Below are 12,524 nucleotides of genomic sequence, written 5' to 3'. Positions count from 1 at the left end.
GGTCCATCCAACTCACTCAATTTCATTCCTTTTCATGGCTGAGTAATATTTCATTGTATATATGTGCCACATCTTCTTTATCCATTCAACTGTTGATGGACACTTAGGTGGCTTCCATGTCCTGGCTATTGTAAATAGAGCTGCAATGAACATTTTGGTACATGTCTCTTTTTGAATTATGGTTTTCTCAGGGTATATGCCCAGTAGTGGGATTGCTGGGTCATATGGTAGTTCTATTTTTAGCTTTTTAAGGAACCTCCATACTGTTTTCCATAGTGACTGTATAAATTTACATTCCAACTAACAGTGCAAGAGGGTCCCCATTCTCCACAATCTCTCCAGCATTTATTGTTTCTGGATTTTTTTGATGATGGCCGTTCTGACCAGTGTGAGGTGCTACCTCATTGTGGTTTTGATTTGCATTCTTCTAATGACTAGTGATGTTGAGCATCCTTTCATGTGTTTGTTGGCAATCTGTATATCTTCTTTGGAGAAATATCTGTTTAGGACTTCTGCCCATTCTTGGATTGGGTTGTTTGGTTTTTTGATATTGAGCTGCATGAGCTGCTTGTATATTTTGGTGATTAATCTTTGTCAGTTGCTTCGTTTGCAAATATTTTCTCCCATTATGAGGGTTGTCTTTTGGTCTTGCTTATAGTTTCCTTGGTTGTGCAAAATCTTTTAAGTTTCATTAGGTTCCACTTGTTTATTTTTGTTTTTGTTTCCATTTCTCTAGGAGGTGGGTCAAAAAGGATCTTGCTGTGATTTATGTCATAGAGCGTTCTGCCTATGTTTTCCTCTAAGAGTTTTGTAGTGTCTGGCCTTACATTTAGGTCATTAATCCATTTTGAGTTTATTTTTGTGTATGTTGTGAGGAAGTGTCCTAATTTCATTCTTTTACATGTAGCTGTCCAGTTTTCCCAGCACCACTTATTGAAGAGGCTGTCTTTTCTCCATTGTGAATTATTGCCTCCTTTATCAAATATAAGGTGACCATATGTGTGTGGTTTTATCTCTGTGATTTCTGTCCTGTTCCATTGATCTATATTTCTGTTTTTGTGTCAGTACCATATTGTCTTGATTACTGTAGCTTTGTAGTATAGTCTAAAGTCTGGGAGCCTGATTCCTCCAGCTCCGTTTTTTTCCCTCAAGACTGCTTTGGCTATTCAGGGTCTTTTGTGTCTCCATACAAATTTTAAGATGTTTTGTTCTAGTTGCATAAAAAATGCCATGGTAATTTGATAGGGATTGCATTGCATCTGTAGATTGCTTTGAGTAGTATAGTCATTTTCACAATATTGATTCTTCCAATCCAAGAACATGGTATATCTCTCCATCTGTTGGTATCATCTTTAATTTCTTTCATCAGTGTCTTATAGTTTTCTGCATACAGGTCTTTTGTCTCCTTAGGTAGGTTTATTCCTAGGTATTTTATTCTTTTTTTGCAATGGTAAATGGGAGTGTTTCCTTAATTTCTCTTTCAGATTTTCCGACGTTAGTGTAAGGGAATGTAAGAGGTTTCTGTGCATTACTTTTGTATCATGCTACTTTACCAAATTCATTGATTAGCTCTAGTACTTTTCTGGTAGAATCTTTAGGATTCTGTATGTATAGTATCATGTCATCTGAAAACAGTGACAGTTTTACTTCTTCTTTTCTGATTTGGATTACTTTTCTTCTTTTTCTTCTTGATTGCTGTCGCTAAAACTTCCACAACTATGTTGAATAATAGTGGTGAGAGTGGGCAACCTTGTCTAGTTCCTGATCTTAGAGGGAATGGTTTCAGTTCTTCACCACTGAGAACAATGTTGGCTGTGGCTTTGTCATATATGGCCTTTATTATGTTGAGGTAGTTTCCTTCCATGCCCACTTTCTGGAGAGTTTTTATCATAAATAGGTTTTGAATTTTATCAAAAGCTTTTTCTGAATCTACTGAGATTATTATATGGTTTTTATTCTTCAATTCACTAATATGATGTAGCACATTGACTGATTTGCGTATATTGAAGAATCCTTGCATTTCTGGGATAAACCCCACTTATCATGGTGTATCATCCTTTTAATGTGCTGCTGGGTTCTGTTTGTAAATATTTTGTTGATGATTTTTGTATCTATGTTCATCAGTGATATTGACCTGTAGTTTTCTTTTTTTGTGACATCTTTGTCTGGTTTTGGTATCAGGGTGATGGTGGCCTCATAGAATGAGTTTGGGAGTGTTCCTCCCTCTGCTATATTTTGGAAGAGTTTGAGAAGTATAGATGTTGGCTCTTCTCTAAATGTGTGATAGAATTCCCCTGTGAAGCCATCTGGTCCTGGGCTTTTGTGTGTTGGAAGATTTTTAATCACAGTCTCAATTTCAGTGCTTGTGATTGGTCTGTTCATATATTCTATTTCTTCCTGGTTCAGTCTTGGAAGATTGTACCTTTCTAAGAGTTTGTAGATTTCTTCCAAGTTGTCCTTTTTATTGGCATATAGTTGTTTGTAGTAGTCTCTCATGATTCTCTGTATTTCTGTGGTGTCAGTTGTTACTTATCCTTTTTCATTTCTAATTCTGTTGATTTGAGTCTTTTCCTTTTTTTTCCTGATGAGTCTGGCTAATGGTTGATCAATTTTATCTTCTCAGGGAACCAGCTTTTAGTTTTATTGATCTTTGCTATTGTTTCCTTCATTTCTTTTTCATTTATTTCTGATCTGATCTTTATGATTTCTTTCCTTCTGCTAATTTTGGTGGTTTTCTTTTTTTGTTCTTCTCTAATTGCTTTAGGTGCAAGGTTAGGTTGTTTATTTGAGATTTTTCTTGTTTCTTAAGGTAGGATTGTATTGCTATAAACTTCCCTCTTAGAACTGCTTTGGCTGTATCCCATAGGTTTTGGGTCGTCATGTTTTCATTGTCATTTGTTTCTAGGTATTTTTTGATTTCCTCTTTGATTTCTTCAGGGATCTCTTGGTTATTTAGTTGCGTATTATTTAGCTTCCATTTGTTTGTAATTTTTACAGTTTATTTTCCTGTAATTGATATCTAGTCTCATAGTGTTGTGGTCGGAAAAGATTTTGATATGATTTCAATTTTGTTAAATTTACCAAGGCTTGATTTGTGACCCAAGATGTGATATATCCTGGAGAATGTTCCATGAGCACTTGAGAAGAAAGTGTATTCTGTTGTTTTTGGAGGGAATGTCCTGTAAATATTAATATAATCCTTCTGGTCTAATATGTCATTTAAAAGTTGTGTTTCCTTATTTATTTTCTTTTTGGATGATCTTTCCATTGGTGTAAGTGGGGTGTTAGGGGTGTTAAAGTCACCTACTATTATTGTGTTACTGATGATTTCCCCTTTTATGGCTGTTAGCCTTATGTGTTGAGGTGCTCCTATGGTGGGTACATACATATTTATAATTGTTATATCTTCTTCTTGGATTGATCCCTTGATCATTATGTAGTGTCCTTCCTTGTCTCTTGTAACATTCTTTATTTTATTTTATTTTTTTTTTAATTTTTTTTTTAATTTTATTTATTTATTTATTATTTATTTTTGGCTGTGTTGGGTCTTCATTTCTGTGTGAGGGCTTTCTCTAGCTGCGGCAAGCGGGGGCCACCCTTCATCACGGTGTGTGGGCCTCTCACTGTCGCGGCCTCTCTTGTTGCGGAGCACAGGCTCCAGACGCGCATGCTCAGCAATTGTGGCTCACGGGCTTATTTGCCCAGCGGCATGTGGGATCCTCCCAGACCAGGGCTCGAACCCGTGTCCCCTGCATTGGCAGGCGGATTCCCAACCACTGTGCCACCAGGGAAGCCCAACATTCTTTATTTTAAAGTCTATTTTATCTGATATGAGTATTGCTTCTCCAGCTTTCTTTTGGTTTCCATTTGCATGGAATATCTTTTTCCATCCCCTCACTTTCAGTCTGTATGTGTCCCTAAGTCTGAAGTGGGTCTCTTGTAGATAGCATATATAAGGATCTTGTTTTTGTATCCCTTCAGTGAGCCTGTGTCTTTTGGTTGGAGCATTTAATCCATTCACATTTAAGGTAATTATCGATATGTATGTTCCTATTACCATTTTCTTAATTGTCATGGGTTTGTTTTTGTAGGTCTTTTTCTTCTCTTGTGTTTCCCACTTAGAGAAGTTCCTTTAGCATTTGTTGTAGAGCTGGTTTTGTGGTGCTGAATTCTCTTAGCTTTTGCTTGTATGAAAAGATTTTGATTTCTCCATCAAATCTGAATGAGATCCTTGCCGGGTAGAGTAATCTTTGAGTGTAGTTTCTTCCTTTACATCACTTTAAATATATCGTGCCACTCCCTTCTGGCTTGTAGAGTTTCTGCTGAGAAATCAGCTGTTAACCTTATGGGAGTTCCCTTTTATGTTGTCATTTTTGCCTTGTTGCTTTTAATAATTTTTCTCTGTCTTTAATTTTTGTCCACATGATTACTATATGTCTCGGTGTGTTTCTCCTTGTGTTTATCCTGACGGGGCTCTGGGCTTCGTGGACTTGGGTGGCTATTTACTTTCCCATGTCAAGGAAATTTTCGACTATAATCCCTTTGAATATTTTCTTGGATCTTTTCTCTCTCTCTTCTCTTTCTGGGTTCCCTATAATGCGAATGTTGTTGCATTTAATGTTATCCCAGAGGTCTCTTAGGCTGTCTTCATTTGTTTCCATTCTTTTTTCTTTACTCTGTTCTGCAGCAGTGAATTCCACCATTCTGTCTTCCAGGTCACTTAACTGTTTTTCTGCCTCAGTTATTCTGCTGTTGACTTTTTCTAGTATATGTTTCATTTCAGATATTGTATTGTTCATCTCTGTTTGTTTGTGCTTTAATTCTTCTAGGTGTTTCTTTCTTAATTCTCTAGGTCTTTTTAAAACATTTCTTGCATCTTCTTGATCTTTGCCTCCATTCTTTTTCCGAGGTCCTGGATCATCTTCACCATGATTATTCTGAATTTTTTTTCTGGAAAGTTGCCTATCTCCATTTAGTATTTTGGGGGGTTTATCTTGTTCCTTCATCTGGTACATAGTCCTCTGCCTTTTCATATTTCTATCTCTCTGTGAATGTGGTTTTCATTCCACAGCCTGCAGAATTGTCTGTCTTCTTGCGTCTGCTGTCTGCTCTCTGGTGGATGCGGCTATCTAAGAGGCTTGTGCAAGCTTCCTGATGGGAGGGACTGGTGCTGGATAGAGCTAGGTGTTCCTCTGGTGGGCAGAGCTCAGTAAAACTTTAATCCACTTGTCTGCTGATGGGTGGGGCTGAGTTCTCTCCCTGTTGGTTGTTCTGCCTGAGGCAACCCCACACTGGGGCCTACAGGCTCTTTGGTGGGGCTAATGTTGTACTCTGTGAGGGCTCATGTGAAGGAGTACTTCCCAGAACTTCTGCTTCCAGTGTCCTTGTCCTTGTGGTGAGCCACAGCCACCCCCCGTCTCTGCAATAGACCCTCCAACACTAGCAGGTTCGTCTGGTTCAGTCTCCTATGGGGTCACTGCTCCTTCCCTTCAGTCCCTATGCACACACTACTTTGTGTATGCCCTACAAGAGTGGAATCTCTGTTTCTCCCAGTCTTGTCAAAGTCCTGCAATCAAATCCCCCTAGCCTTCAAAGTCTGATTCTTTAGGAATTCCTCCTCCCATTGCCAGACCCCCAGGTAGGGAAACCTGACCTGGGGCTCAGAACCTTCACTCCAGTGGGTGGACTTCTGTGGTGTAAGTGTTCTCCAGTTTGTGAGTCACCCACCCAGTAGTTATGGGATTTGATTTTATTGTGATTGCACCCCTTCTACCATCTCATTGCAGCTTCTCCTTTGTCTTTGGATGTGGGGTATCATTTTTGCTGAGTTACAGTGTCTTCCTGTCGATGATTGTTCAGCAGTTAGTTGTGATTCTGGCACTCTTGCAAGAGGGAGTGAGTGCTCATCCTTCTACTCTATCTTGCCAAACTGAGTTGTGTATTTAATTTTTGATAGTTTGATTAATATGTGTCTCAGTTTGTTTCTTCTTGGATTTATCCGGTATGGGTCTCTCTGCACTTCCTGGACTTGATTGACTATTTCCTTTCCCATGTTAGGGAAGTTTTCGACTATAATCTCTTCAAATATTTTCTCAGACACTTTCTTTTTCTCTTCTTCTTCTGGGACCCCTATAATTCGAATGTTGGTGTGTTTAGTGTTGTCCCAGAGGTCTCTGAGACTGTCCTCAATTCTTTTCATTCTTTTTTCTTTATCCTGTTCTGCAGCAGTTATTTCCACTATTTTTTCTTCCAGGTCACCTATCTGTTCTTCTGCCTCCATTATTCTGCTATTGATTCCTCCTAGAGTATTTTTAATTTCATTTATTGTTTTGTTCATCATTGTTTGTTTGCTCTTTAGTTCTTCTAGGTCCTTGTTAAACGTTTCTTGTATTTTCTCCATTCTATTTCCAAGATTTTGGATCATCTTTACTATCATTACTCTGAATTCTTTTTCAGGTAGATTACCTGTTTCCTCTTCATTTGTTTGGTCTGGTGGGTTTTTACCTTGCTCCTTCATCTGTTACATATTTCTCTGTCTTCTCATTTTGTTTAACTTACCATGTTTGGAGTCTCCTTTCTGCAGGATGCATGTTCGTAGTTCCCGTTATTTTTGGTGTCTGCCCCCAGTGGGTGAGGTTGGTTCAGTGGCTAGTGTAGGCTTCCTGGTGGAGGGGACTGGTGCCTGTGTTCTGGTGGGTGGGGCTGGATATTGTCCTTCTGGTGGGCAGGGCCACGTCCCATGGTGTGCTTTGGGGTGTCTGTGAACTTAGTATGACTTTAGGCATCCTCTCTGCTAATGGGTGGGGTTGTGTTGCTGTCTTGCTAGTTGTTTAGCATGGGACGTCCAGCACGGGAGCTTTCTGGCCGCTGGGTGGAGCTGGGTCTTAGTGTTGAGACAGAGATCTCTGGGAGAGCTCTCACCAATTGATATTACAGGAGGTCCAGGAGGTCTCTGGTGGTCCAATGTCCTGGACTTTTCTCTCCCACCTTGGAGGCTCAGGCCTGACACCCAGCCAGAGCACCATGACCCTACCAGCCACACAGCTCAGAAGAAAAGGAAGCAAAAAAAAAAAAAAAAGAAAGAAAGAAAACCAACAGGTAGAACCCTAAACCAACTGGTAAAAGCAAAACAAAACAGACAAAAATCACACAAAGAAACATACACATACACACTCACAAAAAGAGAAAAAAGGAAAAAAAATTTAAATAATAAAAGAAAAAAAATAAATAGAAAATATTTTTTTAAAAAAGGAAGATAGCAACCAAACCAATAAACAAATCCACCAATGATAACAAGCACTAAAAACTAAGCTAAGAAACATAAAACCAAGAACAAATGAGATGCAGAAACAAACCCCAAGTCTACAGTTGCTCCCAAAGTCCACTGCTTCAACTTTGGGAATCTTCATTGTCTATTCAGGTATTCCACAAATGCAGGGTTTATCAAGTTGATTGTGGGGATTTAATCTGCTTCTCCTGAGGCTGCACGGAGAAATTTCCCTTTCTCTTCCTTGTTCGCACAGCTCTTGGTGTTCAGCTTTGGTTTTGCCCCTGCCTCTGCATGTAGGTCGCCCTCAGGCATCTGTTCCCCACCCAGAAAGGACGGGGTTAAAGCAACAGCTGATTAGGGCTCTCTTTCTCACTCAGGCAGGGGAGAGGGAGGGGTACAGTAATCATAATAGGAATGCGAGGCAAGCCTGTGGCAGCAGAGGCCACATGACTTTGCAACAGCCTGAGGCACCCCGTGTGTTCTCCCAGAGAAGTTGTCCATGGATCCCGGGACCCTGGCAGTGGCATGCTGCACAGGCTCCCGGGGGAGTGTGGGTAGTGACCTGCACTTGCACACAAGATTCTTGGTGGCAGCAGCAGCAGTGTTAGCAGTTCATGCCCATCTCTGGTGTCTGAGCTGATAGCCATGGCTCATGCCCATCTCTGGAGCTCACTTAGGCAGTGCTCTGCCTTCTGTGGACACATGGAACAGGAATCCCCTCTCCTTGCACACCCTGAAACAATGGTCTCTTGTCTCTCGGCAGGTCCAGACTTTTCCCTGGACTCCTTCCCAGCTAGCTGTGGCACACAAGCTCCCTTCAGGCTCTTTTTATGCAGCCGACCCCAGCCCTCTCCCTTGGTCTGACCTCCAAAGCCCAAGCCTCAACTCTCACCCGCCCTGGTGTGTGAGCAAAGTGTATCAGGTTGGTGAGTGCTGGTCGGCACTGATCCTCTGTGTGAGAATCTCTCCGCTGTGCTCTCTGTACCCTTGTTGCTGTGCTCTCCTCTGTGGTTCTGAATCTTACCCCCTGGCCCACCCCCAGTCCCCGCCAGTGAAGCTACTCCCTAGTTTGTGGAAACGTTTCCTCCTTCGCAGCTCCCTCCCAGAAGTGCAGGTCTCATCCCTATTCTTTTGGCTCTGTTTTTTTCTTTTTTCTTTTGCCTTACCCAGGTACGTGGGGATTTTCTTGCCTTTTGGGAAGTCTGAGGTCTTCTGCTAGTGTTCAGTAGGTGTTCTGTAGGAGTTTTTCCACATGTAGATGTATTTTTGATGTATTTGTGGGGAGGAAGGTGATCTCAATGTCTTACTCCTCTGCTATCTTGAAGGTCTCTTGATATAATCTTTAGATATTTGGATAACAGCCCTTTGTTGCAAATATCTTCTTCTCCTCAGTGCCTTTCCTTGTCACTCTTTTAATGGTGTTTATTTTTTTAAACAGAAGTTCTTAATTTTAATGTGGTCAAATTTTTAAATGCTTTTTGTTTACTGCTGTTTCTGTTCTATTAAGATGTGTTTTGTATAATGAACAGGAAAAAAGAGCTTCTCCTATGCTGTCTTTGAAAGTCTTTATAGCTTTGTTTTTCACATTTAGATGTACATTACTTCTTGAATTGATTTCCTTATATAGTGTGAGATAAGCAATAGTTCATATTTTTTTTCTTTATGGTTACAAAATGCCCCAACACCACCAATTAGTTGGTGCCACTCTGTCATATATGAATGATAAATATATGCATATTTGCAATAGATGCATATCACGTATCAATACATGAAGTTTCTGGGTTCTTTCCTATGTCTCTGGTCTATTTTTCCCTAACCTTAAGCCAGGCTATCATATGTTATCACTGTTGACAGCAGGGGGAACAACTCCTCTCTCCTTGTTTGTCTTTGGCTGTTCTAGGACGTTTGCATTTTGAATGAATTTTAGAAACAATTTATCGAGTTCTACCAGATGCCTACTCAGATTTTGACTGAGATTTGTATTGACTTCTTTACCATATTGAACCTTTCAAGCAATATCTCTGCATATTAGATCTTCTCTAGTGTATTAAACCAACTTGTTATTTTCTTTCCTCTGTAGATATCTTGCATTATCTTATGTTAGACTGGTTATTAGGTATTTGAGATTTTAATCCTATTGAAGGGTGGCAGAATATGTCACCGTAAGATATGCTACTTTGGCATAAGGATTATTTTGAGCTAAAGTCACTTGAAAAACAAGTGTGAGGGGGCACTCTGACCTCTGCTTCCCATGTGAAAAATGTCCTTTCTGTACCAGGAGGAAATAAATATTCTTGTCACCGAAGATGAGGAGTTGAGACCTAGAGAATGGTACACAAACAGACTTGTCAGAGTAACTGTGACCAAATATTTAATCATTCCAAGTGTTTTAGTTACTTTCCCACAGGGGCCCCTCTTTGTTCAATCTAATACATAAGCCCTCAGATTTTGCCACTTCTTTGGGTCTTCATTTCCTTATGAGGGCTCCTGTGTCATCTAAAACTTACCTAACTAAATTTCTGTGCTTTTTTCTTGTTAATCTGTCTTTTTTTTTTTTTTAAGATTTAGGTTTTTTTGTTGTTGTTGTTGTTTTTGTTTTTAATTTATGGCTGTGTTGGGTCTTCGTTTCTGTGCGAGGGCTTTCTCTAGTTGCGGCAAGCGGGGGCCACTCTTCATCGCAGTGCACGGGCCTCCCACTATCGTGGTCTCTCTTGTTGCGGAGCACAGGCTCCAGACGCGCAGGCTCAGTAGTTGTGGCTCACGGGCCTAGTTGCTCCGCGGCATGTGGGATCTTCCCAGACCAGGGCTCGAACCCATTTCCCCCGCAGTGGCAGGCAGATTCCCAAACACTGCGCCACCAGGGAAGCCCATAATCTGTCTTTTGTTACAAAGCCTCAACTAAAAATTTAAGATGGATAGAGGAAAATTATTTCTTCTCCTATACTGTGTTACAGTAAAATTTTTAATATTGCTTTCTAATAGTGTTTTTCTGTAAGGTGAGGTTATAATTGATTTTTTAATATTTAACAGCCTTCTTAAACTTTCATTAATTCTAATTCATCATCTGAGGTCATAGCTCTCCCCACACATTGTATCTGTCATTTATAGTATGGCTATAACCAGGAGAAGGAGGAAACAATTTTCCAAGCTTCTGATCAAAGTGCATAGCATCCAGTGACAGAGCAAGGCATCCATCCATTCTGGCTGCACTGTCCATTTATGAGGACTCACTGGAGGCACTATGTGCAGTACACACTTGGGAGTAGCCCAGTGTGAGAGTTGGATGTCTCTCTGGGAGCAGGACCAAAGGCAAGGCTGAGAGTCACAAAACTTTTGCAAAACCTGGATGAAAAGACAGTTATGTGATGCAGTTAGATTTCTTGACATTCCATAACCTTTTAGAACCAGAATCTTCCTATACTCTGAAAAGTCCTTCCCCCTTTGTTTTCTATGTTTTCTTACAAAACCAATTTAAGTGTCTCTCTCACAACAGAAATAACTCTATACTTCCAGAGTGAGTTGCTCTGTCCTCTGAGCACACTCACTAACTTTATTCTTATCCTCAAACAGCACATACCAGAGGCTATCATGGTACATATGTCCATACCTCTCTTTGTGTATCTGTTAATCCCAAATTCCTAATTTATTTGTACTCCCACCTTTCCCCTTTGGTAACCATGGTTTTGTTTTCTATGTTTGTGAGTCTGTTTCTGTTTTGTAAATAAGTTCATTTGGACCATTTTTTTTAGATTCCACATATAAGTGATCTCGTGGTATTTGTCTTTCTCTGTCTGACTTGCTTCACTTACTATGATCATCTCTAGGTCCACCCTGATAGCCTATGATTCTTGTACAGACACTGTGCCAGACACGAATTAAGTTCACATAAATCTTAAACTCACTGAACACATAGTTGCATTGGTTTCATTTTGACTATATGTCATAGACATTAAATCTTGGAGGACTTTTTTGTGGGGGAAAGGGTTAGAATTCTTTATTTCCATTTAGGTTGCATGAACTCTGTGACTATTAAAGACCTAAATGTGGGGCTTCCCTGGTGGTGCAGTGGTTGAGAATCCGCCTGCCAATGCAGGGGACACGGGTTCGAGCCCTGGTCTGGGAAGATCCCACATGCCGCAGAACAACTGGGCCAGTGAACCACAATTACTGAGCCTGCGCGTCTGGAGCCTATGCTCCGCAACAAGAGAGGCTGCGATAGTGAGAGGCCCGCGCACCGCAATGAAGAGTGGCCCCCGCTCGCCGCAACTAGAGAAAGCCCTGGAACAGAAACAAAGACCCAACACAGCCAAAAATAAATAAATTAATTAATTAATTAAAAAAAAAAAAAAAAAGACCTACATGTGGATAGGTCTTTCTGCCTCTTCCTCTCTCTCTCTCTCTTTCTGTCTCTCACACACATGCACATGCACGCACACACACTGAAGTAGAAACATTTTTCTAAAATGTAATTTGAAACAGAGAACACACCAAATATAAATTAATTAAAGAGAGGGACACAGATATTTTATGGCTAACTCTCAATATTTTGTACATATGAAATAAAATGAACGTTGAAGGCCAAAGCTATTACAACTTTACACTTGGAAAAAAGGAATGCTATATTCTTGAGGAAGGCTCTGAAGATTGTTTCAAAACATCAAGTCACATTTCTTTGGCCTCATTTTCAGTAAGATCAGATATAGGTTAGGGAGACATATAAAAGAGAAATGAACAAGACTGTGACTTCACAATAATCTTGGTTCACCAAAGGTCCTTCTTCTTTGACATAATTTCCTTCTATATAAAATAAAGGTTGGGGTTGAACCACATAACCCTCAAATCTCTCCCAGCTCTAATGTTCTAAAAATCTAAGAGGAAACCACATAAGTATTGGAGAGAAAAAAGGAAAGGGGAGGAGGGGAGAGAGAGGAAGGAAGGAAGGAAAGAAGGAAGGAAGGAAGGAAGGAAGGAAGGAAGGAAGGAAGGAAGGAAGGAAGGAAGGAAGATGGGAAGAAGGGAAGAAGGATGGAAGGAAAATATTGGAGGCAGTGGGGAAGACCCTAGGATTAAATTTTCTAAATGACACTGAAATTGAAAAATGGAGATCCGAAATTACCTTACCTGAAAGTCATACCATTTAACCTTCCATACAGCATAAATAAGCAAAGTTACAAGGCAAAACCTCTTCTATCACAAGACTTGACCTGAAATGATGCTTTGGGGTTATTTATATAGAGATTTTAGATCTGACTAA

At 40.2% G+C, this 12,524-nt stretch overlaps 2 long non-coding RNA genes across 2 annotated transcripts in view; one reads left to right on the top strand and one right to left on the bottom strand.

Annotated features, from left to right (window-relative positions):
* The window catches only part of LOC309625552, a 276,776-nt gene that overhangs the window by 75,651 nt on the left and 188,601 nt on the right, over positions 1-12,524 (top strand). The window lies entirely within an intron of this gene.
* LOC309625549 lies at positions 7,190-12,249 on the bottom strand. Its single transcript, XR_014242588.1, has 2 exons — positions 11,626-12,249; positions 7,190-11,307 (listed from the first exon to the last, which is right to left on the bottom strand). It is a non-coding gene; the product is annotated as an uncharacterized lncRNA (long non-coding RNA).

The sequence above is a fragment of the Balaenoptera borealis genome (assembly GCF_965194805.1).
Source record: "Balaenoptera borealis genome assembly, chromosome: 3".
In the NCBI taxonomy this organism is placed as follows: Eukaryota; Metazoa; Chordata; class Mammalia; order Artiodactyla; family Balaenopteridae; genus Balaenoptera; species Balaenoptera borealis.
Note: the sequence above shows the minus strand (reverse complement) of the source record. Positions and strands in the feature narration are given on the sequence as shown.